The sequence below is a fragment of the Echinops telfairi genome, unplaced genomic scaffold (genome assembly GCF_000313985.2).
Source record: "Echinops telfairi isolate 266 unplaced genomic scaffold, ASM31398v2 ScPeMD7_7459;HRSCAF=8497, whole genome shotgun sequence".
Taxonomy (NCBI): Eukaryota; Metazoa; Chordata; class Mammalia; order Afrosoricida; family Tenrecidae; genus Echinops; species Echinops telfairi.
The window spans coordinates 3,387,285-3,395,857 of record NW_022111359.1 but is presented as its reverse complement, the minus strand read 5'-3'; the positions used below and the strand labels follow the sequence as shown (position 1 = coordinate 3,395,857).

Genomic DNA, 8,573 nt, shown 5'->3' with positions numbered 1-8,573 from the left:
AGGGCAATGAATGTACAAATGTGCTTGACACAATTGATGTTTGTATGGATTGTGATAAGAGATGTATGAGCCCCCAATAAAATGATTAAAAAAAAGAACAATAGGGGAGGATACGTCTATGAAACAAGGGGCAATCAAGTGTAGGAGGGAAACCCTCCCAACCCCCAAGAAACTGTCTACACAAAAAGTACGAATCTCAAAATAGGACAAAAACACACACATTAAAAAAATTATATCAGCCACAAGGAGCCCTGGTGGCATAATGATTAATGTAGTCAGTTAACACACATGTGGACAATTCACACCCACCAGCCAGTTGGCAGGAAGCAGATGTCGGCCATCTGCTCCTGTAAGACTATCACTTTGGAAACACTATGGGCCAGTTCAATACTTTATCCTATACCGTTACTGTGAGCTGCAACAGAAATGACAGAAATGGAAGTGGTACATCAGTTAGAAAGAGTTGTTGTTTAGGTAGCAATGGAATGGCGAAAATGCCATAAAGTATCAAAGATTAAAATATAGTCCCCCAAGACCCCCAAATTAAGAAATAAAAAAATATAAACATTAAACACGAGAAAAAACAAGCCTGGGGAAAAAACATGATGGCTAAGGAGATAAAGGACAATTAGAAATAGAAAGAGGGATATAATACCTCAATCTTACCTAATTAAATCAAAATATAACATAAACACAAACTCAAATATCTTATAAATGTAAAATTAGTAGTGACACAGAATCCTACATGGAAAACCCAGGTCAATGGCTTCACTGGTAAATTCCACCAACACAACTATACAAACTTTTAACAGCAGTCATTCACAAAGTCATTCAGAAGATTAGGGAGTACTGCCAGCTACACAGAAAAGAAGGATACAAAGCATCTTGATTGGAAAGAGAAAAGTAAAATGCTATTGTTCACAGATAATCTTTTATATAGAAAAGATATAGGATCCACTGGGAAAAAAATAAGCAAGTACACTAAAATTGCAGTCTACAAGATAAACAAATAAAAAAGCTAATGTGACAAAAGGATATCCACATGTAAAGGAATGAAATGGTCCTTTTGCAAATAACATAACCCGAAGGTGAAGGAGGAAATAGTATCAGAGCCCATTTTGAGATTCTGATTTGCAGAAAGCTATGAATGACCGTGGGAGCCCAAGATGAATCTAAGATCTACACTGGAAATAAGACTCGGGTGATTATGCACTATAGGAGGGATGGAAAAAACCAGATTACAAAACAGTTCATTAGAGAGAGGACTATAGGAGACTGTATCATTCTGGGTTGACTAGAGAAACAAATCCAGGGAGACTCATACATGTGTAAGAGTTTTATATCAAAGAGCAATTGTACATTAAGAAAACATACCAGCCAAGTTCAAATCAAGATTTATTATTAAAAGCTAAAGTTAAACAACTCATAAAAGAAAATGCAAAAGACTGTCTTATAACATTGGATTAGGTAATAGTTTGTTAGATATGACGTTCCTCAACAATACCTGGATAATTAAAAGAAAAGACATCGCAGTAGTACATCCACTTGGAGCTGCCAAAATTTAAGCTGGATTTGGGGCTGGAAGCAGAGATGCCCACCTGTGTTTTACTGACTATGTGGATCATACAAATTATGTAAAACCTTTCAAAGAACAGGATATTCCAAAACATTTCCTTGTGCTCAAGCAGAACCAGTACACAGACCAAGAGGCAGTTGTTGAAATAGAACAAGGAACTACTGTGTGGTTTAAAATCAGGAAAGCTGTGTTCCAGGTTGTATCTTTTCACTTTAGGAGAGAGCTTCACATTGTATTTTTCCACGAAGTTTTTGAAACCCTCTTGTACTTATTCAATCTATACATTGAGCAAATACTCCAAGAAGATAGAAGGAATGAAAGGATCAGGGTTACTGAATCATTAGCAGCCTGTGATGTGCAGGCAACACAAACTTGCACCGAAGGCGGGCTTTTAGTGCAGCTAACGGCCCTTTCCACCGGCTGCCAGTTTGCTGTAATTTGGTGGCTGCGAAGCTACAAGCTGTCACTGGTATTTTAAATGTCGGCGGGGTCACCCAAAGTGAACAGGTTTCTGAGGAGCTTCCGCACTAAACAGACTACTAAGGTGGCATCGGCTGCCCACTTCGGAGGAAGCAGACCCTACAAATCCTTATGCACAGCTCTGAAACACTGTAAGATGCTGACGGCCCAACGAGTGGAAACAGAACATTGTCAGAGATGTTGCTGGAGGATGCGACGAGGGAGGAGCTTCTTTCTCAAAGCGGAGTCAGCCACGAGGATTTGAATGGAGGACAGCCCGTTCCGTAATGGACTGAAACGGTAGCGGCAACAGCAGGCTCAATCAGAGCAACAACTGTGCGAATCGCTCAGGCCCGGGCAGGGTTTGAGTGTGTGTGTGCAGGGTCACTCTGATGCAGGACTGACTTAATGGGCCCTACCACCCCACCATCACCACCACCCCTGGAACCTAAGGATCACGGACTGGAAAGATTGTCTTAGATTATTCAGGTGGGTCCCAAGTGCAATTCATACTTGTCCTATTTAAGCAATAGACGAGGAAGGTCAGATCATAGACCCAAAAGGTGAGAAAACAATGTGACCATGGGGACAGACACTGCAGTGGCGCCGGCCAAAACCAAGAACTGTCAACACTTGTCAGGGATAGAAGCAACCAAGAAAGCTCTCCCGGGAGCTCTTCTGACAGCCGACAGTCACCATGAAGTTCAACCCGTTAGTGACCTTGGACCGCAGCAAGAACCACAAACGCCATGTCAACGCTCCCTCGCAGGAGCGCAGGAAGATCACGTCGTCCGCACTCCCCCAGGAGCTGCGGCAGAAGTATAACATGCGCTCCATGCCCATCCGCAAGGACGATGAGGTCCAGGTGGTTCGAGGACACTACAAAGGCCAGCAAACCGGCAAGGTGGTCCGGGTGTACAGAAAGAAGTACGTCATCTACATCGACCCGTGAAAGCCAATGGCGCCGCTGTCCATGTGGGCAGTCCCCTGAGCAAGGTGGTCAGCACCAGGCTGAAGTTGCACAAAGATGGGGAAAAACTTCCTGAACGCAAAGCCAAGTCTGACAAGTTGGAAAAGAGAAAGGCAAATACAAGGAAGAGCCTACTGAGCAAACGCAGGAAGGAACCAGGCTGCGTGGAGCACAGCTGAGGGGCGGGTGTCTGGCCCCATGCGTGTTTCTTGGAAACTTTCTTCAAGATGCGTCTGGAACGTTTCGTTCCCCTCTTGTTCGGCGATGGATGTGTGGCTTTGTAACTCTGCCTTTGCCATTTCCATTAATTTTATGAATGAGTGAAAACTGGAATGTTTCCTCACTGCCAATGGTGTTTTCAGTGTAAATAAAATCCACCTATCAAGCAAGCAAGAAAGCTCTCCCGAGCCTCCACAGGGAGCGTGTCTTGGGCAACACCTTGGTTTGGAACGTCTGCCCTCCGGACCTTGGAGCTCATAAAGTTCTATTGTTCTAAGTCACCTCGTTTGCGGCTAAAGATCTGCTAAAGCAGCCATAGGAAACCAATCGTCTCAGCGATGGTCACGGCTTACTGGAAAGCCCTGTTGGGAAGACAAAAACAGTCTGTGGTCCTCAAGTGTCCCCCTCTGGTCCACGATGGGGATCATTACTTTGTACTGGTTACCTGGCCGGCAGCGAGTGAGTAGAAAGCGTTCCAAACCAATGCTCAAAATGGATATTCCTGCAGGCATCTGGTTGGCTGCAATCGTTGCACACCCAGTTCAATACTCACCTACCCACCTCTGGCCTTCCTATACCGTGCAGGCTCTGGGTGCCAGTATTTTATTTTGGACAGCTACTCCTACCTGCCTCCAGGCTCTCTGAACACAAACTTGCTATTTTCCTGCCAATTACATTCACTTTTCTCAGATCACGGAAGTCTTGGCCATCAACTCTGGGCAGAGGATGTCACCCGATCTAGACGTAAGCTGCCGACGGCTCCTATTTAGAGGTTTGCCATGGGGGATTTATCCAGCTTTGGGATGGTTTATTTGGGGGCCAACCAAGGTGGGGGAGGTCTTTTCCTTAAAGGTCTTCTGCCTTGACAACACTGTCAAGGCAACCCAAATCAATCAGCAATGAGAGAAATTACAAATCTCAAAAATATAACCGACACCATTTGAACACGTGCCCTAGGACCTCCCCATGCCCACCCCCCACCCCCCTCTGCAGTATGTTCTGGATTTGGGATGACTGGATTCAAAGGCTCTTTCAAGGCTGCTCATTTTCATTGCAACATGTGGCTGGAGCTCTTGGCTTTTAAGATTCATGCTCTGATAAATACACATGCAGTTAAATGAGACCTAGCCCCTGCCAGTCACCCATCAAACAACAGCGGGTGAGGTGTAATCAAAGAGGCTGACTCATCGGTAATGTTCAACCATTAACAGCCTTTAGATTCCCATCTGTCTTCCTGGTCGTGTCTTCCCACATGAGGTGACCAAGAGGTGTGCTACTTACTTATCCTGGGATGCCTGGGAGGTGACAAGCCCCAAAGTCCACCCACTAAGCACCACAGAAGTACAACCAAGCTGCCGGGTTCAGCAGTAACACTTCTGTTCTCAGCCCCAGCGGGCATCTCTAACCCCTTCTCCGCCCCCAGCTAGCACAACTTGACACCTCGCAGAAACCTTCCCTCTCTCTGCTGGTGCCACAGCCAATCCGGGGAAGCGCAGGCTCCTTTTAGACATAATCATTTATTGGTGTCTCCAAAGTTCACTAACACGGGATTCCTTAGCTTGCGCTCTCGGATTTTCTTCACCTCCTCCTGTGGCCGCACATCCCTCTGTCTCTTCATGCTAGCTCTGCCTTGCTTACTTTGGGCTGTTCTCTCTTCACTGTCTTCCAATCTCCCCTCGCCCTGCCCCTTTTACTCTCATTCCAATCTAAACTCCCAGGCAGGTCATTAACTCTAATGAAACCTGTTCGTTGAAACCGGGTCTGCTTTCCTTTGATTTTGATCTAACAAAATGGTGCCTGAACTCCAGAGTGGCATTTATGGCCAGGATTGTCGCGGCATTAACCTCTCTTAAGCCGCTTCTCGGGCCGCCTCTTCCCGGACCCATCAGAGCGAGCGTCCTGTACATCTGCAACCGGTTAGAGACTGTGTTAGTCTAGGTACTTTAGAGAAACAAATCCACAGCAACTCAATGTGTAAGAGAATTTTATGTAAAGAAAGTGTGCATCACGAAAACATCCCAACCCAATGCTGCCCAAGCCCTCAAGTCCAACATTAACCCATTAACCCAACACCAGTCCACAAAGTCCTCCACCTCACAAACCAGAGGCAATGATGCCGACTGCAGGAGGAAAGCTGAGTCAGTGAACGAACAAGCATCTCAGCACTAGCAGGGGTCTCCACACGGCTGCTCCAGCACCCAGGGCTGCATCGGGATAGGTCCATGTGGCTTCCCCTTGGGGATGTCTTGTAGGAAGTCAATCTTGCAAGCTGAATCAGGGAACTGCTAAGGCAGCTGCACCCGGTACAACCATCACAAAGCAAGAGACCCGAGAACTAGAAAGGCAAGGCTCACCACCCATATATCCCTCCACCTTTCAATTAGCCCCACATGTGATTATTGGCCAGGCTGGCACAATTAACTAACTCAGAGACCTTCCTCAATCCTGAGCTCCCCACTCCAAGGTCTTCTGCAGTCGGACAGCCTCCTCGGCCCCAGGGGCTTCTCTTGGGAACTCAAATGTTCACTCACTCAGCCTTCGATCATGGGATGTACTCCGATTGCAACCTGGAACGGCTGGGTAGCCAATAAAATCTGGGCACACAAATTAAACCTCTGCAAAAAGCTGGGCGAGTGTGAATATGTAAGTTCTTTATCTCGGGTTGTTTGCTCTTCTCGGCCTTAAATGGCCCTCTTCTCAGAAATCCTAAGCACTAGGTCAGGGGTGCTCAATACATCGATCGAGATCTATTGCAAATGTAGTGTGGGTCGATCGCATGGCATTAGAAAAATTGCGTAAGCCCATCATCAATCCCGTCACTTAATTGATACACAGCGCAGCCAATCAGATGCAAGCTTAGGTGTCAAACGCAAGTGCAAATAACTTCGCTAAGTGCAGCAAAACTGACAAGCTAAATTATCACCAATTTTTAGGCCTTGTTTTTTTTCTCTTAAATATAAGAAAGGGTATTAAAATGTGTGGGGCAGCTGAACCAAGTAAGAAGACAAAAATGTATCACTTTCATACGGAATGGGAGATTTTGACACTACAAGCCGACATTCAGCTGAAGTCCAGAGCGCAGGAACAGTTCTGGAACTTACTCGCAGAGGGAAAGTACCCAAACATGAGAAAATGTGCTACCTCCTTGACTGCATTACTTGGCTCTACTTATTTATGTGAGTCAGCCTTTTCCCACATAAAGATCATTAAGTCCAAGAACTGTCCACCATGATGATCATTTGGAAGTGTGCTTGAGGTTGGCTGTCAGCAACTACTGTCTGGACTATGCATCCCTGGCTCATTCCATTCGTGCAAGTTATCAGAGAAAACTCAGGTAATGACAAAAATGTACACTGTTAATTGTGTTGTTGTGCAATATGGACTCATGCGGTTATGCAAGGCACATAAACATACATTGTCCATATAAAGAATTCTCAATGCATTTATGAATAAATAAATAAATATATGTTTTGCATTTTTGTAGTTGGTAGATCATTTTGACTTGATCATTTTATAAGTAGCTCGCATGCTGAAAAAGTGTGAGCAGCCCTGCGCTCTATTGTCTTTGGGCTTGGAGGGCAATCAGAAAGGGATGCCTTACTGTTTTGCTACCCTCACTTCTCCCTTCATGGGATACGGGTTTATGAATTTAAAGGGGACGCTCTTTGAAGTAAGCTATCCTCTTGGGAACTTAAATACTCACTCAAACCCTCTATCGTGGGGTTGTAGTCTGTCTAATCCCCAACAAAATGCACCCCTGCCATGACTCGGCTCTTATCCTCGCCTGTCAAGATTACCCCACTTCTCCTCAATTCCTCAAAGCCCAGGATGAAATTCCCCTTCTGGAGAATGAAAATTCCTCAGTTCTTCAGACCATGCCAGGCCTCAGGCAGCCTCCGTGCCCGTAGGCTCCGCCCAAATTCCTCCTGCGTGGTTTTCACCCCTCCTCCTAAGGAATCCCTCCAGGTTTTGTCCGCAACTCCTCCCACTTTTCTTTCATCACCAATTCTCCCCCCACCGCGGAATATTCAATATCTTGTCTATACCATCAGTGGCTCCTCCTCCTTATACGTCATGGATTCCCCTCCAATCAGCGCTGTCCTCCAAGCTACTTGACACCTCCTCCGTGCGTGCCGTGTCCCGCCCCCTGCCAGTTCACGTTCTGCAGCTCAGGGCTCTGCAGCCTCTTCCATTAACCCCTTAATTCCGCTTTCCGACCCTGCTCCCCTTTATCCTCTCCGTGAAATGGCTAGAGCAGATTTGGCTGAGCATCTGGGAAGTTTTTCTTCTGACGCAGACACTTACAGGTATATGAAAAAATTCAAATACCTCACTCAGGTTTATATTCTCACCTGGCCTGGTTAATAACTACTTTATCTCCCAAAGACAAGAATGTCTGGATCGCTGCTTAACCTAAGCGTGATCAAGTTCATATCCAAAATAGAGATTAGCCAGTGGGCTTCGATGCAGTCCCCGGCAGGACCCTAATTGGAATGATCAAATCGGTCTGAAGGGCGCACTCTCCGAGATGAGACGGCTATTTCCCACATGGAGCGCCTGCAGAAAACCGCGATAAGGCAGTCAATGATGCCAAAATTAGCGAAATCATCCAAAATCAGAATGAAAATCCTGCCCAACTCCTATCACGTTTGTCAGAGGTTTTCCATAAATACACCAGGATGGGCCCTTTGACACCAGAAGGCTCTACATTCATTTTTCATTTCCCAGTCAGCTCCAGACGTTGAGAAAACGGAAAGGATTAGAGCAAGGCCCTCTGACTCCACAGGAAGACCTTTTCAAAGTGTTCTACAACAGGGGGATGCAAGCAAAATTAAATGAGCTGCAAAGAAACCAGGCTAAATGCCAAATGCTAGCAAGTGCTCTTCAGGGCAGGATGGGTTTGTCTAAACCAGTTAACACTGGACCACTGGTGGGTGACCCACCTGGACCTGTTCCAAAATGGGACACTGGGGAAAAGGTGCCCCAATCCTAGGCCATTCCCATAGAGCGAACAAGGTCACTGGAAAATAGACTGCCCCATCCGACGGAGAGCAGGTGCTACAGTTTATCCACTAGATCTCCGGAGCACCCTGCTCAAGACGCTATGTTGTCAGGGCTGCTTGGCTAGGCAATGGAGAACTGAAGGTGCGCAGAGTCCGGGCCCCTCAGAACACACCTACCTTGAGCTCAGGGTCACAGACATAACCTCAGGTGAACTCACTTCTTTCTCTATAGACACGGGGACTGAAAATATTCTCTACCACTTAAACCCTCAGACTATACTTCGTCAGCACCCATCAATATCTTTTTAATCATTTTATTAGGGGCTCATACAACTCTTACAATCCA

At 46.1% G+C, this 8,573-nt stretch overlaps 1 protein-coding gene and 1 pseudogene across 1 annotated transcript in view; one reads left to right on the top strand and one right to left on the bottom strand.

The window, feature by feature from the left end:
- LOC101663460 (zinc finger protein 709) overlaps window positions 1-8,573 on the bottom strand; it is a 61,213-nt gene that overhangs the window by 8,498 nt on the left and 44,142 nt on the right. The window lies entirely within an intron of this gene.
- On the top strand, window positions 2,733-3,321 carry LOC115873091 (annotated as a pseudogene).